This window comes from Rattus rattus, chromosome 4 (assembly GCF_011064425.1).
Source record: "Rattus rattus isolate New Zealand chromosome 4, Rrattus_CSIRO_v1, whole genome shotgun sequence".
Classification (NCBI taxonomy): domain Eukaryota; kingdom Metazoa; phylum Chordata; class Mammalia; order Rodentia; family Muridae; genus Rattus; species Rattus rattus.
In genome coordinates this window covers 9,202,289-9,229,869 of record NC_046157.1, presented here as the reverse complement: position 1 = coordinate 9,229,869, position 27,581 = coordinate 9,202,289, and the positions used below count along the sequence as shown (strand labels likewise).

Below are 27,581 nucleotides of genomic sequence, written 5' to 3'. Positions count from 1 at the left end.
CAGCATGAGTACAATGTTATAGCCACTGTCCTAACACAGCACAGCACTGGGTACAATGTTACAGCCACTGTCCTAACACAGCACAGCACTGGGTACAATGTTACAGCCACTGTCCTAACACAGCATAGCACAGTGTACAATGTTACAGCCACTGTCCTAACACAGCACAGCATGAGTACAATGTTACAGCCACTGTCCTAACACAGCACAACATGAGTACAATGTTACAGCCACTGTCCTAACACAGCACATCACTGGACACAATGTTACAACACAGCACAGCATGAGTACAATGTTATAGCCACTGTCCTAACAAAGCACAGCATGAGTACAATGTTACAGCCACTGTCCCAACACAGCACAGCATGAGTACAACCTTATAGACAATGAACATGAGTCACAATGCATATCATTTTCAGGGAAGCACTTACGCCAGGAGCCAGGAATCTAGCCCATGCTACACTGGCACTGAAACAACTCTCTCCAGACTTTTGGGCTGGGAGCTTCCTGACCACTTAGTTTAGTGTGAATTCTTACAATGAGACAGACATCAGGATCCACAATGCAGAGTCAAGCCAGACTATTGGCAGAGCATGGTTGTTGGGGAGGAAAAGGCAAATCTGATAGAACAGCTTGTAAGATTAATTCTAATCCCGAGGTCCTGTGAAATGTTTGATGACTAAGTTGGAACTGTGAAGCTAATCTGGAAGGAATCTGGTCAAAGTGACTCAAGACAAACCAAGGGAGAGAGAAAGACAGACAGACATGAGATGGGTGTGCACTCAGAGAAGAGACACCAACTCCCACATCTTTGGTGTTCCCATGTCTTAGATGAACTTGCTCTACTGTTGCTAATAAGCTATTCTGAGATGAGGCGAGTCCTCTTCCAAATTCTAATCAATTCCCAGACTGCACTGTGAGGATGCTTCTTCTAACATCAAGGCGCTGTCACTTGCAGACAGCACTGGGCATGGAGTAACAGTTCCCAAGCTCCAAGCCAGAAGAGTCACTTCTGATTGTATGACTCTATGTAAATCAGTTCTGTTCTGCTGATTCCCATTCTGTTATCCAAAAACTGGACAGCCAGCCCGAAATTATCCAGCTACGTGCTTGAAAAGCAGTTTCTAATTCTTCAGTCCAAACCGGTCCCTCAGAGCTTATTTTGATACATTGTTTACGTTTTAATAAACGTATGAACACAAAGATGTGCTTGCTACACATAGGCATCTAGATAAAGCCCCTGTCACCACACAGCAGACCCCAATCAGAAACCAGGTCCCACACTGCAGCTTCCCAAGGGCTAGCAAGAGGGTGGAGAGGAATGTAAACTGTTCTGTTGGGAGCGGTTTTTGCTTGTGCTTGGACAGGAGCAGCTCAGCCGAGATGTTGTGCTGAAAGCTCTACGTGGGGAAGGGCTGGGTCCTTCCAAAACCTAGGTCCAAGCAGTGAGGCATCAGGAAAAACACGAAATCAGAAGAGAAGACTCATATTTACCCTGTGCTGCGTAAACACCTATAAGTTGATCTCCTTATCAGCAAAGGGACCTCTCATTCCCTGCGTGTATGTGTACTTTCTTCCACCCAGTCACGGAGCACCTCTGACCCACTATGCCTGACTGTTCATGAATCCCTCTTAGCATCGCCACGGTCTCCCATGAGACAGAGATCATATTTCAGACAGCTGTTAATTCCATCTTTGCACAAGAAAGTTCTTCCTTATAAGGAACCAAAGTCTGACTCCCTGGCCTTCAACCCCCTGCCCCTGCTCGGCTCCTTAGGACCATATGTCAAGCAATGCTTATCTCACTGGGTTGGAATTCTTGTAGGTAACTGTGTATATAGAAACGAAGCTTTCCAAGACCTTGGTCCACAAGCAGCCCTGCTCTCTCCTGACCAAGTCATACTGCAGACTCTCCATGCAACTGCTACCAATATGAAATCCATCCTTCTACAGACTCTCCAATGTCTTAGTGCTAAGCAGCACATTCAAGATGTGCCCTGCTATCCTGTGAACACAGAAGCACCCTACAAATCCCAGGCTCTCCTCTGCTGCCCCAACCCCTCTGTGTGCGTGTGTCTACTCTGTGTATTTGCATTTGTGTGTGTGTGTGTGTGTGTGTGTGTGTGTGTGTGTGTGTGAGAGAGAGAGAGAGAGAGAGAGAGAGAGAGAGAGAGAGAGAGAAAGCTAAGCTCTATCACTGAGCTGAATCTCCAGTCTTCTTTCCATTTTTTACTTAAAAAAAAAAAAAAAAAAAAAAAACTAGAGGGTCACTAAGCAGCTCAGGATGATCTTATAGTCACTTCTATACCCCAGGTAGGCCTTAAAATTGAACTCCACATGCCGTAGCCTCCATAGCACCTGGGCTTACAGGCCTGCTACTAGGCACAGTGAATGGATGTCTTTAATTCTGTGCAAAACTAAAGAAAACAACCTTAAAGACTAGCTCTCCACATCTCTGCCGGTCTTTCTACATTCTACATGCCCATCCTTCATGGATGAAGTCTATGATTCAGACCTCATTCTTCAATACTAGAACCCAGTCCTGCCAGACCCAAAAGAACATGCTCCTGCAACACACACACACACACACACACACACACACACACACACACACACGCACACACGTACATCAAAATTCTGCCCAAAAATATTAAGACTGAGTTCTGACTGAAAAGCACAACTCTCAGAACAACGCAGAGCAGCGAGGTGAACCTGCTCATCGCAGGGTCAGAGCACCTCAGAGATGTTCTGCAGGGTGGGAGAGGGAGGTACCCTTTTCACACGTACACCTCAACTGAACTACTGGAATTTGAGGTTCATGGAGTCAAAATGTCAGTGCTTCGTGCTACCAGTGTGCTCGACCACACATAAGTGCCACCCCAGGCAGTCTCATTTAATCCCTACACACAACTGCCTATGGGGGAATCGCCTTCCCACTGTGCCAAAGGGAAGGCAGAGAGGCCCAGGGCCAGCACATATAAATTCACAAGGCTCCAGCACGGAAGGCACCAGAGGACCCGAACCTCCAGGTGTGACTACTCTACACTCACCGTGTGACCTCCGGCTTACTGTGGAACCCTTCTAAGCCTCAGTTTCTACACCTGACAACCAGAGATTGCAGCGGTAACTCGGGGCCCCCCCCCCCTTGGAGCAGTTATGAGGATCAAATAAGATAATGAGAATGAAAGCCCTCTGGAAAAGAGTAAGGCCTTCTGAAAGTGTGAGGGATTACTGCGTGATTACTTGCAAATGGCTGTGCATTCCATTACAAATACACAGAGCAGAGAGGTCATTCACAAGACAAAGACAAAGGCCCCGGGAATTAAGGGAGGAAGAGCTCCTGCCTCACAGGTTAGGTCTATACGCTGCTCACAGTGGCAGCTCCAAGCTCAGCCGCGTGCTGTCAGGGTCTCAAATTCCGAGTCACATATGTCTTACAGGGCAGCTCAAGACAAAATCTCCCTTCTCAGCTAAAAGCAAACTCTGGGCAAGAAGGAGGTAATAGACATGGATGTCTGGAAGACCCCTGAGACTCTCGTTTCCGGAAACGTGGCCTTCGGTGTTTTCCTTGGAGTAGTTGTTAGAAACACGGGCTCCAATCTCACTGCAACAAGCCCGTGGGGAAATAAATGTACAGTAAGGAACTATGTACCGAAGAGCACGGAGGAAGTGTCCAAGCATGAATTAATCAAGGGCTCAAGATACAAATCGCAGATACAAAAAGGATAAGGCGCTCCAACCAGTTAACCCTTCCAGACCAGCTCCCAGAGGCTCCACATGGACTCTGTCACCAGAGACGGCTTGCAGTCAGCAGCAGGGCGAACCAAGACATCGGGTCCCTTTACATACCAGCCTTCCTGCTGGACACCACCCTCAAGAGGAGTCCTGAGCAGCTCTGGGGGTGTGGCCTACGTTCCAGCCTCTTCAGACACTCTAGCTGACAGGATTCTCTTCAGGTCCTGCAAAGAATCAGGTACTCATTGTCATTTACGGAGGGGCCATAAAGTCCCCAGAAATGCATCCCCATGCTTACGAGAAAGCAGATCAATGCTGATTATTTTCTGGCTGGCTTCCCCCTGTCAGAAAGAAGTCACAGTGAAGGTTGGGCTAAGACTCCTTGCTTCCCTCCCAGTGGCTGGGTTAGACTTGGGGCTAGGTATTAAAGGCAGTTACAGCAGACAACAGCCATGAAGGTAGGGAGGAAATAGCAGAAGAAAAGATTTCAGCGTAGAAAGCGAGAAGACACACGAGGGAACAGCAGTCAACTGGAGTCAGTCTACAGGACATACAGGGCACGAGTGAGGGTGTCTAAAGCAGTGGACAGAAGTAAAGACATCTCAGAGCAGTGACGAACGCTAACTGTTCGGAGCTTAAAAAGTGAGGTTTTACTTGGTTTGCTTTTGTTTCATGTGAGCAAAACTCTGATCACACCATCGATAAGTTTTTTAAAAATTCTTTGCTCTTTTGCTCCTCACTGCTGGATACTAAGAGTAACAGCTATGCTGTGATAAAGACTTACTTCACATTAGCAACTGTACTGCAGTTTTACATGTACACAGGTGTGTGTGTGTGTGTGGTGTATTATCTAATAGCAGGGATAACCCCATGAGCTAGACACTCTTGTCCCATATGATAGAGGAAGTTAATGACGAAGACATAATTAAATCCCAGAGAGGCTAGGAGTAAGAAGCCAACAAACGGGGCTGTTCACAGTACAAACTCTTCACCTTGCAATCCCAAAAGCACCCTAACTCCCTCCCCCCACCGCCACATTCTAGCCACGTCACTTCTACAGGCTGAAATGTGCTCCCCATAACTAACATGCACATAGCCATATGTGGCATAACCACCTCCCAAAGGACTTGACAGGAACAGTCCTGTCGCCAGGTGCCTTCCACACACTGAACACTCAACAGCTATGTGTGTTTAGACAGGCAAGGCTGGGTCAGGATAACATTTTTTTTTTCCTAGACAGAAATTAAGCCAGTCAAAGCAAGATGGCCAGGGTGAAAAGAGAAGATGTAGCCAGAGTGACAGACACAGTTCAAGGTTGCTGTGCTCCAGGCAGCTGGAGGGCTCTGTAGCCACTCTGGGCTGAACGACCCTGCACCTCCAGCTGCTGTTCCCAAGGCTCAAAGGGAGCTCTGCAGATCAAATGCTTGCTTGAAAAAGGAAACAACCGCATCCCACTAAGACGGGAATGTGAGTTCAGAGAGACGCTTGCAGCTTGCAGCTATGCTAAACCACTTTGAGCTTTGCCTTCATGAAGAGGTGTGCAGCTACCATGGTGATTTTCAACCTTTCATCTCTCAGCACTCTTTCTCCTTTAAGTGAAAACTATGCAATGTTTGGCTTCTAAAGTGAGGGAGATCAGAGCGACCAGCAGGCTTCAAGCCTCCCTCCCCCTCTACTTCTCACTTTGGTGGCACCGGCACCCCAACTCTAAGACCACACTGGACCTTCCAAAGCTTGCAAACTACCAGTCCTGAGTTCTTTAAGACCCTCTAAATCACTCATGATGCCTGCAACTTCAAGGGTCTGAGATGTATGTCTTATTAACAGCTCATGTTACTACCTGTGTGAGAGGCAGTATACCATGGAGATCACAGCACAGGACAAAGGAATCTCAAATTAGAAAAGCTGGGTAAGAATCCCATGTTCACTGGGCATGGCAGTGCAAGTCTTTCCCAGTACTCCGGAGGCAGAGGCAGGAAGACTAGAGTTCCAGAACATTCTGGTCTACAGAGCAAGTTCCAGGACATCCAGGGCTACACAGAGAGACCTCAAAAATAACAACGGCAAAAAAGAATCCTATGTTCTCCCAGCCGGGATGAGCTGGCTGTACTGTTTTTCCTAGAGATGGGTCCCTGTGAAATACTCTAGTAGACAGTAACACGCCCATTTACATTGCCAGCTTTGGAATCATATACACATCACCAACAAAAACAGATCCAGCAGGTTGTGTGTGTATCTAAGTATGGATGTATGCATGTATATATATAATAGATATATTATATATAATATATTGAATTTGTATATATGAATATATATATGAACATGTGTGTGCATATATATGCAAATATCCATACACACATATATATGAACATATGCAACAGTAGTAAAGAAAGCATAAGAGACTATCAACTTGCGAAGGGGGGACGTTTGAGGGAGGGTAACAGAGAGGGACTAGAAAGAGAAAAGAGGAGTGGGAAGCATTATAGTTCAGTTTCAAATAAAAGTATACTTTAAAAGAGTCCTGATGGCCTTTTACTTCTCTAAACTTGTTTTCTCACCTGTAAAAGAGACACCATCCACCTCAAATGGCCTTTATGACAATGAGTTACCTTAATAAGTTAGTTAACAATATAGGCTACAGTATGATTACCAATTAGTTGTATCTAGGTCCATAAACAAAGAGCAGATAGCCTCACACCTTTGTAAACTTGTGGACATGTTCAACCCAAACAAACACCCAGGCCGTAGCGAAGAATAAGAAAGCCAGGAAATGTAATGCTGGAGGGCATGACCATTTCCGAGGTTGCCAAGGCTGCAGTAGGTGGCCCCACCCACCTACGTGTCACTAATTGGACTTTGTGGATTATCACAGGAAAGTATTTGGGGGTACAAAGAGAGATGGCAGAAGTAAATGGGGAGCAGATCTTTATACATGATCTTTCATTGTATGCCTGTATAAAATTCTCAGAGGTACTTGGTCTTTGTTTTAGGGTTTGTCGTTGTTGTTGTTGTTGTTGTTGTTGTTGTTGTTGTTGTTGGTTGTCTGTTTCTTTGTTTTAGTTTGAGAAACACGTTAAGTCCCAAATTCTCTGAATAGCTTATCTTAAAGTTTGCCTTCAGAATGAAACTCGGGGCCTTAAATAGCCAAGATGGTCAAGGATGCAGAGAGGACGGGTTTGAGAAAAACTACTGTTTCAGACCATGGCAAGAGGGAAAGAACTAGTCGTTCCATATTCACACCAGCAACCAGACAACAGCTAAGGGACTAAGAGGTCCTGGCTGTCCTCTGACCTCCAGAGGCTTGGTGTGCACTGCACAGATGAGGCAAGAACAACCAGAACCCACCTTTCACCCACACGCTCTACAGAACAGAGAATGCACATGCTTGAGCTCCTCCCTGGACGGTGCACTAGTGACCCCTTAGGAATGGTCTGTGACTGAAACGTGTGGCCAGAATTGTTCACTGTTTCACCAAAGATGGTCCCACCAATTACCTATCCATAAACATCCAAGTCCCAACAGCAATGCTTCTGTAATTCTTGGTGGTGACAGAGTTCTTCCCATGCCTCCCTTGTTGAAATGTCTCCTGACAGACAAGATCATGGTGCCCATCTGACAAATCCCTCTAACACGTATTTGGGCCAGAAGTCACATACCACATTTTGACTCCACAGCATGCACACTGAACTCCCTCCCCCATACCAGGATGCAATCAAAGTCCTACAATCAAGGGGGGCACTTCAGGGGAGGGGTCCAAAGCCAGCTCACCTGGGACCCTAGGCAAGTCACTTCCATTCTTTGAAACACAGTTTCTTTATCCATAAAAATCAACCCGTACATCGGAGTGCCTTTTCCACATCACCCTGAAAGCCTGTCATCAGAAATGAAACCAGGCACCCCCCCCACCACACACACACACACACACACACACACGCACACGCACACGCACACGCACACGCACACGCACACGCACACGCCCCACACTCATTCAGTTCCATCCCTGCCCAACCTTCAGAGTCATGGAAGACCTAACCAGAATGTCAGAAAACTATGTAAAGCTATGAAAAAAAAAAAAAAAAAAAAAGCCAACCACAGAGATCACCACACACACAACAGCCATCTTCACAAGCCAGCTAGTCACTCCCCAAGAACAAATGCAGTCACAGTCACGGTACATGCTTACTGTCAGCAAATCGCTGGCTTGACTGGCAATTAATAGCCAACTGGAGATGCAGTAATACAAAGGGACAGCATGCACCTGGCATGCTTCATGACTTGGATAGTCCACAAGGGAGAAGAGCAAACAGAGCGCTCCCCTGGAGGACATTGGAAGATCTGCTTCTCTGGTTAGCGGAGGCACCTACTGCTGCCGCCTGGCCACCACATACTTGTTTAGCTGTGGAGGCAGTAATGACGTTGCAGGCCAGCACAACCCCTGTCTATTCTAGAAAGAGCTAATATTGACTGCCTGGTTCTCCCAGAACTATGGGATCCTAGACCTGGCAAAAGCCAGGCATCACTTAAGCCAAGTTCTGTAAATCAGTTGTCTGGGGCAGTCATGAAAAACCACTGCTGATATCCATGAAGTCCATGGTAAGTGAAGGGGTAGGTTTGTACTCTCGAGGACACCATTCAACTACCTTAGGTGATGTGGTTCCTCAAGGCAACCCATCCTCAACCTTCTGTTCCCATGGTAAGCAGACCCCACTGCCATCCAATGCACATTCTTTAGAGTAGAGTCTTGGCTTATACTCTACCTTCCATTGCTGCAGTCTCCAACCCAACACTGAGTTCTGCACACCCCTCAATGAACTCTAGAAATTCTCAGCAGGAGTGGGAGAAAGTACGTTGTTTATTTACTGGGTCTCCTGTATTTAAGGGCATCTAGCACGGTTGGCCATGCCCTCTAATTACCAATGGTGACCCACCCTCTGGGGACTAAGACAACAAAACACTCCTGCATCTTCAAATCCCCTTAAAGAGATGGTACTGCATCCAGCCCAGACTCAGTGGTCTGTAGCATACCTTCATCCTAGCCCTTTCGAACAATCCTCTTCCCTGAATTTGACAACTTCCTATGTTGAACATCAACCATGATCTTCCTTGGACTACTCTTACTACGCATTTGATTTATTCTCCTTCCCAATATGGGCTCCCAAAGGAAGAATCCAGGCTTAATCACTATACACAGTGCCAAGGTTCATGGTCAGGTTTCTAGTAAGTGTTTATTAAAAGCCTGAAAACAAATTATGATATATATATATATATACACACACCTGTGCGAGGGCACAGAGAGATTAAAAATGAACTGGAACATCACAAGTAAACCACTCTCGTCAAAACTAAGGAAGACGCAATCAGGAAACTGAATGTAGGTAAACAGCCTGTTCTTTGGGGACATTAAGCATATTAAGTTATATAAATAAACTTAAATAGCAGATATTATACCTAATTATTTCACTATGGTATTGAGATGACTTATAAACATTAAGCATTTCAGAATAATAACTCTTGAGATCCCTAAATGAACGAGTTAGGGGCACACACATCCCTCTATTGGCTAAGGGGCCATTTTCCTGCCCTGAGGTACCTTGCAGCACTACAGAACATCCTGCCGCACATGGCACTTCTGCCACTCTCTCAAAACTCAGCAATGAGGCTCCGTCACTGAGAGGCTCCTGTGTGAGTGACACAGTGAAGGGAGAGTGAGTCCACCTCCCTGCGGCTCTTTCCACCCACAAATGGCAACATGCAATGGAGGAGTCAAACAGCCTCTGCATGGGCAATGTCACCGCCAGTCACAAGCCACAGGGACAGCGGGACAGCCAAGTTCCAGGCACCTCAACAGTGGCTTCCTAATCAATCGCACATCCGCTGTCCCTAGGTCAGTTCAGAAACCCCCACAGCTCCAGATTCCACCTCTGACTCCACTGTTCGCATCTTTCCAACAATCCTGTTAGCACCTCTTGCTCTGAATTAATTCCTTCCACTTAACCTATGCAGAATGCTTCCCCAAGTGTCATTTCTAATAGATACGGGAAGGAAAAAAACGAAACAGCTGGTTCCTTGATTGGACCATCCGGTCTCTGTATCTCACGTGTCCCACACTATGTCCTAAGACAGTTCCGCTGCACAGGCAAAAATACCTCACTTTATTGCAGTAAGCCAATAGATCTAGGACTCTCGAACGGATGGGATAGGTATAATAATCTAGTCACAATTACAAAAACAAGCCTATGGTCGGTCAATGTAAACACCAAGCCACACAACCAAAGCAGGCTTATGGCATAATTATTGACCTTTTCCTTAAAGGTTCTGGCTTGGACCGTTCTCCAGATTCACACCTCGCCGGCTTGCTTGCCACACTCCTGGACTACCCAGCCTCGCACAGCCCCATGCACAGGACTTGAGAAACGTTTGCTCCTTTCTCCCATCTTAGCTGAAAGGAGACTCCCATGCGGTGCTTTGAACGATGACCCCAGCCATTTGTCCATCTCTTACTGCAGCAGGATCAAAGTCACCTCCCCTAAAACTTGGTTGAGTTTGAGTCTGCTCCAACTGATGGAGAAGAGTAATACAGCTTCTGATTAACCACTACTGGTTTGTCAGCATGTTGGTCAGTGTCCGCCCTCCCTCCCTCCCTCCCCCTACTCTTCCTCCCATCATCCCTCCCTCCTTCTCACATGCCTGCCCTTTACTCCTTTCCTTCAACCTTCCTTTCAAGGCCATCAAACTAAATGCATGCTGTGAAGAAATTCTAACATGGACACACATATTCGGGCATCCTGCCCTGTGACTTGTCAGCATTGCATGCCTCTAGTGAACCCAACCTTTAATTCTTCCAGCCAAGGCCACAAGGCCTTGTGAAGAAAGGCTCCATGTAGTAAAATGCCCTCCTCCTCCTTTGTCCTGCCTAAATTCTTGACCCAGAAAACTCATGAGCACACGTGATTGTCCTATGTCCCGGGTTCGCAGGCCTGACTATTTTTTCAGCTTCACCAGCCCCTGCTCTGACCGTTCAGACCCGCCTTCCTACACTGATGATGTCCAGAGATGATCTTCTATGGACACTGGCTCCTCCACGTGATCGGAAATGAGGTGTGAGTTCTATCTGTTACTGCAGCCCTGGGACACAGCGGAATTAATGGAGGAATTGAAAAGCAAACGGGACCAGACCAAGCAGCCTTGCCCAACTCTCCATCTGCCTAGGAAGTGCACTGAGGAATATGGCCTCTCCAAGCCTCTGTTTTCTCATCTGGAAGATGGCTGGGCATGATTAGGAAGGCTAACTGCTGAAGGGCTTATGAGGATGAACTGAGAGAGCGACCAAGGGCACTCCCCTAGATCCTGCAGTCTCGGACACTAAAATGCAGCCATCTCGGCCACTTGCTAGTGTGATCACGTCCCCAGTACAGCGCCATCGCCTTCCTGCTCGGCATGGGACTCAAGGCCTCAGACATGGCACAGGTCAAAAACACTCAGTCCCGGCTAAAAAGTAAGCAAAACCTCCTAGAGCTTCAAAACTGCAAGTTCCCAGTGCACCCTGGAATCTCTGGCAGAGTTCAATTCCCAGCCCTGTCAGGACCTGCTGGTGCCCTGAGCTCTTTGTGCATATGTTTCTTCATATGCAGAACAGGGACAGAAATGACACTTCCCTCACAGAACCAACACAAATAAAGCAGCCACCACTCGGTCATGTCACCGAGTGTGTCAGTGCAGGAGCAACCCGAGACTCATTCCATGGTGTGCTTTGCCCAGAGCCGGGTACCTGTTGTACGGGCAGAGGCAGGACCCACCTTCCCAGCCTTCTACCCAATCCAAAGCCCTTCCCATTCTGCTCCCACACAGGCACACTTAATGGGAAAATGCTTCGAACTTGAACAGTGAAAGCAGTCCAGACATACCAGGGCTGTACCTCTGGGCATAGCAAGATGATAAGGCCAATGTCAGAAGCCCTGCTTTTCAGCGCAGTCAGCTCCTGTGGGTAAAATTAGCTCAGCTCTGCTCCAGTGCCAACCGGAGCCCTAAGGCAAAACTCACCCCAGGCAAAGCACGACCTCACCTGACCCTCGCTCTCAGGAAGGGGTCCCTCATGCACCTCATTAGGGACTGCGATGACTCACTTGGCTGTTTCCTGTCTCTGGCTGCTGAGGTCACCTCTCTGCTATCCAAAAGCGCGGCTCCACAGGACAACTGAAGACAAACGCAAGCAGCCACTCCAGCCTTCTTTCCTCCAAGGCAGCTCACAGCAAGGACTGGAGCGGCTGCCTGCTAGGCCAGCTGTGTGCTGACAAAGCCTCCTGTTGTATAACCCAGCTCGCAGGCAGAGAGCGAGCGGGCACTTGCCCAAATAGACCCCTAAGGTGACTATCCTTAGGTCCTACGGAGAGGACAGTGTTGGCCGGAAGACGGGCCTCTGCAGTACCTTCGTACCCTCCAGAACACAGCGCAGTGGACTAGATGGCACCAGACTCTCTCTGTACCCTCTCACCCCAGCCAAGCTCAAGGCTCACCTCTCCCAGGACCCTCCCCATTCACGCTGCAACCTGACAAGAATTCCCACTAATCCCACAGCACCGCACCTGTACTGTACCCTTTGTCCTTGAGCTCTTACTCGTTCAACAAATGACTAATGTGGACCTAAAGATACAGAAATGAAAAGAATGACCCTTGCCCTCGAGGAAAGGCAGCCAAGTTCAACCACAGCCTAAACTGGAGGAAGTAGAGATGACCAAGGTCAGGGAGAGCGAAGTCCTGAACTGAAGGCCCAGCTGCCCTGGACAGAGCAGGCAGTGGGGGCAATGTTTCGGGGAAGAAAACGGCAGAGTCAAGTCATAGAAGGCTACAGACAATAAAGAGACAATCCAGGTACACACACGCCTGCAGCTATGGCTGCCTCCTGCCCACTCTCCCTTCGACAGATGCAAACCATTTGGGATTTTACCCTGGATGAAGAAATTGGAGAAACTGAAAAAGATAACGTGAGCATGTTTCTGAGTCTCAGCTTCGCTCTAGAGGAATAGAGAACACAGTCAAAAAGGGGAGGAAGGGGAAAGAAGGCCGGCTGAGAACGCTAAGAGAAAGGCTGGACTCGGGAGGGGCCCTGAAGGAGGACAGGAAGGGGTGTGGAGTGGCAGCCAGCACAGCTGACACTACAATCTGAAGACAGGGAAGGGGAAGCAGCATCCTGCAGCCCCCGTGCTCAGGCTCGAGTGGCTCAGCAGCTAGATGATGACTTGCTTTCCACAGTGACAATGGCATGCTGAGTCTCTTTAACGATTTCCAAATAGAACATCCAAGAGGCAGTGATGTCACACATGGGACTTCAGCTCAGAAGTCATACTTGGGCCTACAGCTCACGAGATCCAAACCAGAAAACCTCAAGCACCCGGCAGGAACACAGATACGAAGTCAACCCAAGACAAAGTTCTGAAGCCCCACGCCTGTGGCACATGAGAAGGACAGAAGCCACCATGGACATCTTGAAGAAAAGCTAATGAGGCCAGGCTAGGAAGGATAAGAGTAACACAAAGGCCAGGAAAAACTATGCTGGCAAGTGCTAGAGTTGGTTTCACACAGTGGAGTGGGGCACCTCTCTCTGGACTGAAACAGGTTAGGACAAAAAGAAAGGAGGGGTAGCCCAAGCTCAGAGACCAGACTTTTAGACTAGCCTTGTCCTCAGGGCACAGTGTACCCCACAAACATCACTGTGTGCTTCCTGGCCAGTCACATTTTTCAAAAGTAAAGAAATTAATTTTATTAGCATATTTCATTTAGTACAGACAACATACCCACATACCATTTCAAAGTAACCAAAACAAAATTTATCTGAAAGATATTTTATATCTTGTGTGTGCTAATAAGCTTTTGAAAACCGATGAGAGTTTTGCATTGACGGCACATGCCAATTTGAGGCATCCACATTTTGCATTCTCCACTGCCATGTCATTATGATCTAGCATGGATGTACAGTTCCTGTACATTTTTAGAAACATGAAGAAGTACATCGATACATGGATGAGTGGAAGAACAAATGGATGAGCCATGTTGTCATTTCATTGAGAAATTCAGGAACTTTTCACCAGGTTTCTTACCTCAATCAACTATACTTTAAGTATGAGTCAGGCTATATTAAGAATAAAGCGTTGATATAACTTAATGTAGCATTAGCAGCATAATTCCCATCCCCTTATTCTTCTTTTAAAAGTCACAAATGTTGTCAATCTCTTCGGGGGAAATAGAAGAGCGGTAAAACACTCTGTCACAGACTAGTCAGAGGAACTAATGTTCACACAGGTATTTCCCAGTGAGTCTCACCTGTCCTTACCATAAAGCCGTCCTAAAACTCCACTGAGCATGTCCTATAGGCTCACTGGAAGGCTCATGTGAAAACACAGACGTGCCCCGCCATGATGAAAAGACAGAAGTACTTCCCTATCATAAATATGCACCATAGAGCACTGCAGATGAGACTCGGAAGTTAACAGTGCATACAGCTCTTGCAGAAGACCTAAGGTCAGTTCCCAGCACCCACAAGGCAGCTCACAACTGCCTGAATCTCCAGTTCCAGGGACGCAATGCCCTCGTCTACATGCGTGCAAGTGGTGCGCAGAAAGTCACCATTTGTTTTCATCTGACTGCACGCTAAGTATGACACACCGAAGCAGTATGGGGGCCAGAAAAGCTCTGACGCCGAAATGAGAACTTCTCAGAGGCCAAGTCACATGGTGGAGACTAAGCCAAGATGACTGACAGGCTAACTGTACTGACCCGAGTCACCAGCAACAGTCTTGACCATAAAGCTTTCCTTCCATACTCTACCACTACCATTCAAGCCTTAAGGCCTGATAATGTAGGGTACTGGGCACGTATGAGCCAACACACACACTCACACACACACACACACCCTCTTTGCAGAAGGCAGGGCTTGTCCATGAAACTCTGTTGTTTAACACATACACAGTATTCACTGTACGCCCAGTAGTTTCCTACATACGTCAGAAATACCAGTTGATCTTGCCTTCCCCACAACCCTGGGGAGCAGCTACCTTTACTACCATGCCCACTCTATAGGTGGGAAAACTGAGGCAAAAGTAGACAGCGCACAAGGCAGTGGCAGAGCTAGGGACCACGTGCAGACCATCTGCTTCTGTCCATTTACAGAATTATGCTGCTCCCGCCTAACAATATAAGGCAAACGATATCGAATGTGGACGACACAGGAACGGTACCATCTCCCTATAAGGAAGTTGTAGGAAAAGCTAACTCTTTAACAGGAACCATACCACTGACGTATGCCAAGAGCCCTGTTACAAACCAGAAACACCCACCATCCGTTTGATTAGCACATCCCTCTGCCGTCATCAGGATGTTATCTCAGAGTGAAACTCGAGGCTAAGCAGCAGAGGGGACAGGCACACCGAACTATCCGCACTCTTGAGAACAGCCTTGCAGAAAACACCTGGCAAGCCCTGGAACTGAGGCCCCTTCTTCCCTGATCATTGCCAGTGCTTGGAGCAAGAACTTCGACCCCATTTTCTAAAGAAGGGTAAGGACACCTCCAGTTCTTATTAGCACAGTTGCTGTGGTGCAAGGTGAAGATTTGTTTCTCCCGGACGGCATGCGCAGTGATGGGAAAAGAAAGTGAAGTGGCATTAGGTACAGAACACTCAAGGCTTCACAGTCAGACAAGCATGAGCTCAAACACTGTGTCTTCACGTTATGTGCCTTCATGGAAGTCACTCAAACATGGCGAGTTCTGAGCTCCTACCGCAAGACGTATAAAGGATGAAAGATTGGCTACAACACTTACGGACTTCCTGACACCTGACGTATTTAAAATAAAGATAAAGGCCACTGTGTCGGGCCTCTCTACATTTTCCGAATCCTATGAGAGGATTAATGGATTTGGTGCTCTCACCGATGCTCTACCGGTGCACACTACGACGCTCAAAATTACCTGAGCTCCACCGTCAGCCACAGCTCCACTCGTGTTTCTGGACTGATCTCTCTTCCTCCCAAATGTAACAAACTCCTAGTCTTAGAGCATCACCAACCCCATGAAACCTTCACAATCATGCCTCTTTCTGTACCTCACATCAACTATCATACTGATGACAATGTGAGACAGAAAGCACCGAGAATGAAGACAGCCCGGCACAGACACACGGCAACACTCGCTTCTGAAACACGAACACATTTCCTTACACACTGGCTGCAAAAGGAGAAACTTCCATTTTGTCACCGCCAGGTATGCTAACACCACCCTAACTGTGCCAGCCGCTTCCTTAGGACCCCGTTGACCCCAGAGACACACCAGCAAGGTGCCCCTTGGCAGGACTGGTAATAACCGGCACAGAGGATGACACACAGGCAGCGCCACCACTGTCTGTGAGGATAGTGTATCTACTAAAGCGAGTGTAGAGTAACTGTGGGAGGAATGCTCTTCAGGCAGAGTGCGCACCTCCCAGCATACAGAGCGCTCAACTCTGCAGATGCTAAGCTGATTCAGGGCCTCCTGTGCCTCCTGCACCTCCAGTGCCTTCTTGCTCAGCAACAGCCTGGCACATCAGAAGCCTGCAAAAAAGGTGTGCTCGCCAACTGCCCCATGCATACAACCGTGACAGCAATACCCAGTCTGACTCCAGGCTCTCCCAGTTATGCAGTTCACTGCCTGACATGGACCAGGGTCCCTCTAACCTATCCTCGCCTCCTTTCAAAGCTACAATCGGAAAGCTGGCCCTCAGCTTAACACTTCCGAAGGTCCTCTGTCACCACTAATCAAATCTAGACTCTCTCCAGACCGGCAACAAGGATCTTCCTTCTGGACCTCATTCCAGGAATAAGAAAACAACAACCAACGGAAACAGTTGTTTCCTCCAAGCACACAGAAGGCCATAAATAAATAAATATAAAAATCTCCCTCTGAAAAGGAACCAAAGCTGTTGAGAAAACATTGCTTTGTGCGTGGATAAGCGAAGGTTGCTTTTTAAGTGGTTACACCGAGCCACTCCACCTCCATCTTACTGTGATGTAAATATGACAGGGAGGTGACCTGCTCAGGCCACACATTGGAGCATTTTATGGTTCAGGATAAACTGTAACCCCTAGCATCTCAGCACTGAGCTCCTTGGCTCCCGCAGCCTGGTGCATCTCCATGCACTGCCTCGGAGCAGAAGGTGAAGACCCAGCATGCTGCTACCACACCTGGCTCCTACAACTGCTGCCTCCCCTTGCTTAGGATGCTCACTAGAACCGACATATGTGTTTCTTTCCCTGGTTCCTCTCTATCACTACCCACAAACTTGGAGCCCTGTGACGCTCCGGGCTCTGCCCGCCCGCATTCTGCCCAGCAGCTAGAATAGAGCACATCAATCATATCAAGCCAACAGCAACCCCCTCCTCCGTTACCAGTCAGGGAACCACAAATAACCAGATCTCTGCTGTCAAGGCCTCATTCTCTTTAACATCCAGGGCCCCACTGCCATCGAGAGAAGCAAAATTGCAAGAACCCACAGTCCACACAAGCGCGTTCCTTGACGCAGATCTGCCTCTCCCTTTCTCTATCAAGGCCCCAGCATCCCCTTCCATCAGTCTCCACTCCCTGCCTACAGCACCTAAAGCCACAAGTTTGCCCTTCTCCTCTTCCCATTGTCACTCGCTCCCGCCTGCCTTTCTGAGGCAGGTGTCTACAGAGGGCAGAGCTCTCGGCTGGAGCTAACCACAGTCTCATGTCTGCCAAGCGCTGACCTACTTCCCAGCCAGACGAAGGCAGGTGATGCTGTTCCTGACTCAGCTCGGTCTCTTTTGCTTACTTTTTACCTCCAGGTTATCGTGGACGTGGGACATAATGCAGAGCCACAACGCTGTACAAATCAGAGCAGAGGAGTCATTGGCAGCCTACCCAATGTCACCCACCCTCTTACTTCACAGATAGCAGGTGGGTGGTCCGGAAAGTACAGGTGCCTTCATCAAAGAAAACCTCGAATTTCCCAAAGACTAAAAACCATTGCAATGAAGGAGGAGCCCGGCCACTTCCTCTACCTAGGAAGCTACCCCTCGTGTCTCTGATGGCCACCCTTCTCCATTAATGAAGCATTTCCTAATTTCCAACTTCATGGAGAAAGTGAGCTGCGCCCATCTGAACACCGGAAGAGATGGTGCGGGAAGAGGGAATGGAAACAGAGACCCATGAAGTCCAGGGCTGGCTCTGCTCCTCACTACTAACCCTAAGTGAGGACCTCTCCCGTCCTAGCCCTGCCTCCCGTGACCGCATCATTTACAGTCAATTATACTTTAGCTCTGTGCTTCTCATCATCACCTCCAATATAGCATTATTGCCCCGTATCTAGAATTACTAGACTGTGAGTCACCAAGCTCAGTTTTCCCGTAGTGCAATGGGGCATATGCCTTAGATCTGTGTTCAATGTTCATTAATGAGTTAACACAGTCTCACCTTTCTATAGCGATTTCTTTCAGACATCTTGATAACCAAACTGTGAAAGTTGCCTGATGACGTTTCATAACGTAACAGAACAGTAAGCCTCCTTCATGTATGGACACATGATGCTTCCTCCTTCATGTATGGACACATGATGCTTCCTGGGTCTATAGCTTTCTTTATAGCAGTCTATTTATTCTAATAGCCTGCCGTTCCTTAAGTCCCTTCCTGCTACAGCAAGTACATAAGCAGTTCTAAACTGTGTAGAACAACGTGCTGATGAGAATTCCCCTCTGCTTTTTAAGAAAGAATCTCATGTTTCCGGAAGTCAGTGGGGAAGAATTCTAGTAATTACCAGTGGTGATCCAGTGAGAGGTGTCAGTGTTGTGATGCAACTGACCACAAAACTGAGGGTAAGAGAATATTATGGGCCTAATTCCTGGTGCATGAATTTCTGGGCAACACCAAGAACGGTACGTCATAATGTATCTCCTTGAGGCCACCAAGGTATGCTGTCTTTCTCCCAGATCCTACTGCCCCTTTCAAAGGCAGACTCCTTAAACGAGAGAGGCCACCTCGCCCACTAAAACCCATCGCAGGACACCCAGACATAATGGGTAATGGCACCTTCACGAAACAAAGCAAAGACAGAGGCTCTCTGCATGGAGATATCTGTCCATAACCGCGTGCTGCCAAGCACTGACCTACTTCCCAGCCAGACGAAGGCAGGTGATGTCTGTCCATAACCGTGTGCTCGATGATCAACAACCCTTATCCAACAACAGACAAGAAGTGGCACACACAACCACAGGGTGTGGCAGGTGAACGGCCAATATAAGCGCCATGAGAACTGTAAGGTAAAGTAATCAGAAGTGAGGAGCAGATGAAGCTGCTTAATAAAAACAGGTTTAAGGACAAGTTGACGAACACTACTTTAGTGTATCTTCCTTTGAAAAAGGAATGACACAACTCAAGATCGCTAGCAGGCTGCTCGGTGACAGTCCAGACACTGAGGTAATGGTGTTCAGACCAAAGGAGATGGTGCGGTGTGCACCTCACTGTGCACTGGTTGTTTTGGGTGCTTTTCTCCCTATGGAAAAAGGAGCCGTTACACCACTACTTTCTCCAAATTGAAACACTCCCTACTGAGAGGAAGACAGAAGCTCTTAAAACTCAGGAAAACTAAGGACTTGCAAGACTCAGGGAAAACTTACAAGGCTCTGAAATCTCAGAAAGTACAGGCAGATACAGGTGGCCACTGACAAGAGGTACACACACAGTAGAACGATCCTCAGGGAATAGGAGAATCTGGTAGTGATGCCTACAAGCTGGCAGGGAGCTCCAGGGATGAGCCTTTGTGAGCGTTCCCATGGTGCAGTGGGAGGGAAGCAGGTACACTTAAGTCCCATCAATAAACTGCGCACTTCGCCCATCTAGCTTTGGGTGGAATTATTGCTTTGGTCTGCCGTCGTCATGATCTGAAGTGAGCAGACATCTGTGCACACCTCCCCCCAAAAGAGGCACACAGCAGGAGAAAATTAGAATCCATGGGGGCTGGGGGTCTCCTTCCTTAAGAGAGCATGGCACAAATGTGCCACAGGAAGAGAATGTCCAAGAGAAGAGAATAGGTGGGTGGAACAGGAAGTTAGGAACGACGAGGAAAATCAAACACAGGAACCCCAAGGTTCCCTGCAGAACTGCAGAATTAAACCCAAAACCTGGGGTGATTTTTAAGAACTAGAGTAAAGTTAGATTTTGACATAAGGGACATTTTAGCTCCCTGTGAGTGGCTTAACGTCATGCTCAGAACCGTGGAAAGGAGCCAGAGATGGGGCCATAGCACATGCACTTGCCCCAGTAGGCAGCATTGTCACCTAGATATAATGTCCATGATGCAGTTTTCACCTCAGTGCAAGCCACAGGCAGGGCCCAGAAGGCTTAGGTGTTGTTGCAAACTATATACAGGTGCGCACACAATTCGTTACAACAGGTCAATAAGGTGAAGTCGTTCCTGAGAAGTTCGAAGGTGAACTAGATGGTGAAAGTCCTAGGCAATGCCCAAGGCTCCGTGAAGACAGGGTGAGGGCTGACTCAGCGATCTCTACTCTGCAGATGACGTAAGCTTACAGGGGAAAGAAACAGGTCAAACACGGCCTACCCTGAGAGCGAAGGGCAAGGAAAGGGACACGCCCATGCGAACTGGCTATACATAACCTAATCCTTGTCTGTAACAGATCAAACCCAATAGGCACATTTTATCCTAATCTCGGGGAATAAAGATAGAAACACATTTTCCCAGAAACAATGGTTAACTCAAGAAAATTTAAACTGGGTGCAAGTGGTTGATTATTAGAAATGAGAGGGTGCTGGGAAGAAAGAGCACAAGAAGTCCTTATCTTACCACAAATACTTCTGGGTTATGCTTTTATTTTTAAACGATGGGCATTACAGACAAAGACAACCTGGGCGGTGGTGGCACACGCCTTCAATCCCAGCACTTGCAAGGCAGAAGCAGGTGGATCTCTGTGAACTTGCCTGCAGTCAGCCTGGTTTACATAGTGAGTTCCAGGTTAGCCAGGGCTATGTAGAGAGACCTCATCTCAAAAAAACATAAAATGAAAAGGAAGAGATAGACAGAGACTAAAAGTATAACAAGGTGAAAGCAATTGCTTGGGTTGGCAAGAGGCTCAAGGGGTGACGTACTGATGCCAAGATTAACAGACTGTGCAGGAATCCCAAACGCACATCAAAGGAGAGAACTGACTCCCCGAAGCTGTCCTCTGACCTCCGTATGCACAACACACACACACACACACACACACACACACACACATGCACACAGACACACACATGCACACAGACACACAAAACACACAGACACACATGCACACACACACACAAACACACACACACATGCACACCCACACACACACAGACACACACACACCACACACACACACACACACAACACACACACACACACACACACACACACACACACACACACACACACACACACACACACACACACACACACACACACATGCACACAGACACACACACACACACACACACACACCCACAGACACACACAGGCACACACACAGACACACACACACACACACACACACACACACACACACACACACACACACACACACAGACACACACACACAAACACACAGACACACACAGATACATACAGACACACAAACACTCACACACACAAACACACAAACATAATAACACTCACACACACACACAAACACACACTGACACACATGCACACACACACAAACACTCTGACACACATGCACACACACACACACAAACACACTGACACACATGCACACACACACAGACACACATGCACACGCACAGACACACACACATAGAGACACATATACATGCACACATACACACGAAATAATAAATGTTTTAAAATAGTTGTTTTGATATATTTAATATTTATGTTAAATATATTTAACAATAACGATGTTTCAAAATTATTGAGAGTTCAATTTAAAAGAAAAAAAGGAAAGAAAGGCAGGATGCTCTCTGGGGAAATGGCAACAAAATGTCACTGTCATCTTTTGAGATTACTCAGTGACAATGGGTTCCGTGCATATGTTCATTTAAAACTTCCCCCTTCCTCCCTGCTCCCCAAATTTGTCATCTTCCTGTATAGTTTTAAACACTTTTCGCCCTTCAACTCTCTTGGCTGGCTTCAAAACACAAAGGTGTCCCCAACGAAAACTTTAGAATGTGAAGAATCCCTGAGGGGAGCCGGGAACCAACAGCCAGCACAGACTGCAGAGCTGTGGCCCAGAAGCACACAGGGCCCTGAGGTTGGAGCTTTATTTAGCAACTTCAGGGCAGACAACAAGGACTCCTCTTCCCTGGAAAGGATGTAATTACAGGAGGCAGATTCGGGCCTGAGGTGCTAAGTCTCAAGGATCTGCAGCTCCAGGCAGCGCCTGCCTGCACCCTGAAAGAGGACATGGTACCCACAGGCCTGACTGACATCCACTCCTGAACCATCTTCCTTCTCCCAGGTTTCTGAAGCCAAGGGACTTTCCTAAGTGGCACACACGTTTGAGACAAGGTTTCTCACTGGCCTGGAACTCACCAAGTAGGCCATGCTGTCTGTGACATGCTCACTAATGCTGATCTTACCAGTGCAAGACCACGTGAACTTTCTGTTTGTGGAAGCTCTGGGGACAGAACCACGTTGCTATGCTTGCAGAGCAAGCATCCTAGCACCTGAGCTATTTCAGAGGCCTCAACGTGATTTCTGATTCATGGTTTCCCCAGGTCTGTGGCCCGTGTCCTAGAGGGTAAGCTGTATATACATCATTTTATAGCTCGGAGAACAGAATCATCTTTCTCAAGGTTAAGACTATGAGACACTGATAGATTCCAAGGCAGTCCTCTCTGACTCAACATCCCACCAACTCTTTTCCCCTCTGCAAGTGAGGCAGTGAAAAGGAAGGTATCCTTCAAGAATAGTGTGAAAGTAAGGTGATGGCCTTGGGCAAGCCCTTCTCAGAGCTCAGAGCATCATTTTTACAGACTTCCCTCATAGCAGTTCCCAATCTGCGCCCCTGTGTACCTGGGGACACCCACAGCTGAGCAGCCACCACTCCATCTTAAAGCTTCTCAGGATCTGGATGTCTTCACCTTACCTACATGGTTCCCTCCCAGACGTCCCTACCCACGCTCTCCTTCACGATAACTCTTACTCTTCCTTGGAAGTCAGCCCTCATTGCTCTGCCACAGGACTCACATTGCAAATAACGTGAATTAGAAAGGGCTAAGCCTGTGTTTTTCTTTCACCATCAGCAAGGATGGTTGAACAGAGCCATGTTAACTGAGAAGAAGCCATGTTAACTGAAAACTCACCTGGCAAGGGTCTTCCCATGGCACACTAAGTATCTGACTCAGTGACACCATCCTACAACCTCAACTAGTGCCACACGACCTTCAAAGCCAGTGCATGAGCAGTGCTAAAAATAATTATAATAAACGCCTCATTGAACACACACACACACACACACACATATACACACACATATATATACAAACACACACACACACTCACACATACACACACATATATATACAAACACACACACTCAGACATATACACATACACACACATATATATACAAACACATATGCACTCATGAACACACATGTACACACATATTAACACACGCATACATACACACATACACAAATAAACATACATAATCACATACACACACACACATACACACATCACACTCAGACATACATACACACATATACATACACATATATATACAAACACACATGCACTCATGAACACACATGTACACACATACTAACACACGCATACATACACATATACACATACATAATCACATACATACACACACATACACACATCACACTCAGACATACATACACACATATACATACACATATATATACAAACACACATGCACTCATGAACACACATGTACACACATTCACATATAACATGCACACATACTAACACACATACACGCACATACATACACACATACACAAATATACACATACATAATCACACACACACACAATTTTCTGAATGTTCTCTGGCACTGAAGAGTTATATTATCTTTCATTGGGAGAATGTTCACCTTGCCTTCCTGAACAGGAAGTGTTGTTGTGCTAAAGCTCTGATTTCTGCTACCCTGAGAAGCCGTCACTGCATCACAGAAACCATTAACAGCACAGCTTCTAGGGTCATGTAAACAAAATACTTCTATGTTTCACCCATGTTCAGCCTATACATTGTTAGCTAATATCCATGAATGGATAGTCTAATAAAGAACACATGCTAAAACCCACGATATACCTGCATTCCCACCATGGCTAGGCTTGAATACCTCTAATGAACGGCATTTTTTACGGCTTCACCCAGTGTACTGCATTTTCTGACATCTCTTATCACATCATCATTCTCCGAGTTCAATCTATGTCCACGGGCCTCCTGGTTACATCCCCAGGAGTGGCAGCTAAGAAGCGGTGAGAAGCAGAGCACCACGGACTCTGAAATCAAGCAGAGCTGAGTTCACCTCCCAGCTGACCACTGAGGAAGTTCCTGGCCACCCCATCCCCTCCCTCATGGCTATTACAGGATTAAAGGAAATGATGCAGGCAGACTGCCTGGCAGAGGGAGCACTCAATAAATGGCAGCTATCATGGTAATTAGTTCTATTCCTGTTCCCCATTCCGGCCTGCCACGCAATCAAAGTGCTAATCACACCCTTGGCCTCTGTGAAATCCGCAAGCCCTTCCACGGGATGGCTCATGGAGAGCCTCAGCCAATATCCCATTTTCTTTGCTCCTGACTAAGGCATGGCAGACCAGAAACAGAAGACTGTCTGGGGTTTCCACTTAAACCTCTGACACGGAAGCAAGCAGAGCCACAGAGAAACAGTGGGGAGAACATGGCTTCCCTTGCCCCTGCCATTCACGGTGCTGTTTGCCACTGCACAAAGGCCGAGGAGGACTCAGGCGCTACAGCAAGTATCTGGGTCAGCTGCCTCAGTCAGCACGGCTCGAGCCTCCACAGCCATGCCTGCCAGGTTAGCTGCAGCACTTTCACACAGCAGGCGTGGAATACTAAAGGCAAGGGCTCTTATGCCTCACCAACGGGGCAGGTTAGCAAGTAGTTTCAGTGTTCCGCACTGTGCTGTAGCCAGGGGCACCTGATCTAGTTCTAGCTTTGCTCTTCAAACCCTTGTGACCTTGGGTTGCAACGGCCTCTTCCGGCTTCACTCTTCTTACCTGGACAACAGAACACTGACTGAGACCGACGGTCCTTTAGCCAGCTCAGCAGAAATGAGGACCAGGGTCAGAATTGGTTGAGATATTTAAGAACTGCTTTACCGATCCTTACATATCACCTCAAATTAATTGACAGCTTCCGGCATCGTCACACCACCGCCACCATCCTGATGAAAACAGTAGTCACCACTTGGGAGACCAACTGTGAGGACTTCCCAATGGATTCCTGGATTAGCCTTGGGAAGAATGGGGAAGGGATATCTGCAAATAAGTAAATGCCCAACAGAGAGGAGGTGAGCCCCAGGGCGCTATTTTGCAAGTACCATGTGCGTATGTAGCGTCTGAGGCATGATGAGGCATGGTTAAGTTGCAGATGCTGGTATGGGGCTGCATTTCTAACAGGTCCAAGACAATGCTAGTCCACTAGGCTATTCCCGAGAACTGGATCTTGGCAGCAAGCTACCGAACACAAGCATTTGGCAGAGGAAACCTGAAGCATGAGACATCCTTCCTACACAGATTGGCTAGCCATCTTCTAAGCTTCGCTCAGGGAAATGCTAGGCTGGAAAACCAGAGCTAACGGGAAAGAGATAACTCAGTGAGCGCAGGAAGAGTTGCTTGAAGGTCTGTTTCAGAGGTCAGGATACTGTGCCACCCCAGGAGGGAACTATTCATTATATTCGGCCAGCATGAAACAAAAGCACCACGAGGAGCCATGATGACGTAGTTAAATTGCAAAAGAGAGACTATAGAACAGTAGGTACAGAATGACCCCGAGGCAAGAGACAGACCGAGAGGAGCTCATCAGAAGCAGGTGGAAACCTCTAGCCAGTTAAAAGCCAACAATCCCGGCACAATTAACAAAGTCTGCTGTGGTGGTTGTCAGTGTAGGGACAGTCTTCCTTCCTGCAGAGCTGTCTCCAAGATACTAAAATAGCATGCTTAAGGCCTAAACGTTTATGGCCAAACTTGGCCTTTCTCTTTCCACAGCATCTTTTCACTGTGTATTTTCTAGGAGCCGAGTGTGACTATAAACTCCCTTTTCAGTAAAAGACAAGCCTTGACCCCCATGTGCAACCTTTGTAACCCTTGCTTTCAGGTTTTAATCCTACCCAAGGTTCTTTGAGAAACACTCTATGATCTCCTTTACCAGAGAGGGTGGAGAAGGAAAGAGAAAAAAAGAGGAAGGTAAAGGATAGAAAGAGGGTCTCCTAGAAACCATCGCTTATAGTACAGCTGTTCCCGAGGTGCTTAAATGGCTGTCTTGAGAAGCCCGCACTTACACTTGAGTGTGTTAACACCCATGCTCGAACCTACGTTTAAAATATCTTAATGAAATCTAACTTTGCCTCACAGTGACTCATCCTGAAATTCTTTTGTAGTGCACAGTCAAGCAAAAATCCTGACTTCACCTGAGTGGAGTTCTCTCAAGAACCCCTCAAGATTCTACAGAAGAGAGCAGTATCCCCAGCCCCCACTCACAGCAAAGCGAACAGCCCCGTGTTTAAGAACAAGATCTACAAACGACATTTATAGATCTATTCCCCAAGAACAGTACATTTATAGAAGAACTGAAAAGAAAGACCAAGACATGGTGACACATGCTCATTTCATCCCAGAACTGAGGAGGCAAAGACAGGCAGATCTCTGAGAGTCTGAGGCCAGCCTGGTCTACATAGCACATTCTAGGACAGCCAGGGCTACATAGATGCATGGAGCCGACAGACAGACAGACAGACAGACAGACATGATATTACCCTACAGAATCTAATATATATTTTCCTAGAAAGTCTAATATATTTTTCTATCTGGCCATTTATAGACAATATCTTAGGACTCCTTGGGTAAAAAGAAAGGAGATACACATATTCAATTAATACCAAATTTCAGATTAGCGACTACAAGTAGCCACAGGTGGTTTTTATTTTCCTCTGGTACATTCCCAGATGTTTCGGACTTTGCCTGGTGACCACAAATTTCTCTTGAAATTAAGGGTCAGGACAGCTCTTGACCTTCATGTGATTAAGTGCACCTCCTAATAATCTAGCTTAGAAAACACACGCCACAGGTAATAACTTAACACCGGAGTTTATGACAGTGCTGTTCAGTGGTACCAAACAAATAGCCATGTTCTCTTATGAAGGCAAAATCTGCAATCATCACACGTATGAAGGCCCCTTCGTGTCACGAGAAGGTAAAATCATGTACTCGGTAAGACTGAAGTCAGTATAACACAGGTGCATAAAATGTAATAAAAACGACTCACAAAACAGTATTAAAAACATAAACAGTGCTTGTCTTTAAAACATGGATTTATGAGCGATTTTCACTTCTTTTACATGGTTTTGCTTTTTAATTTTTCTATTATGAGCATGTGGCACTACTTTTATTACAGAAAAATACGATGCATAACAAACCTTCTTGGGTTTGTTTCTGCCTTCGCTCTTTCCTGGGGGGAGTTAGATCTGCGCTGTGCTTTGAGGGGTGAGCAGGCATTTACTAGACAGAAGGAAGGGGCAGTCCCTTGGGCCTGCAAGGCACCATGGGAATACACACACATAAGACAATTGAACAAGAGATGCCTTTT

General features: G+C 47.1%; 1 protein-coding gene across 1 annotated transcript in view; it reads right to left on the bottom strand.

Annotated features, from left to right (window-relative positions):
* Positions 1 to 27,581, bottom strand: part of Lpp (LIM domain containing preferred translocation partner in lipoma) — a 597,188-nt gene that overhangs the window by 544,636 nt on the left and 24,971 nt on the right. The window contains exon 2 of the mRNA XM_032900039.1: positions 3,850 to 3,959. The gene's annotated coding sequence lies outside the window, so the exon portion shown is untranslated. The remainder of the gene's footprint in view (positions 1 to 3,849; positions 3,960 to 27,581) is intronic.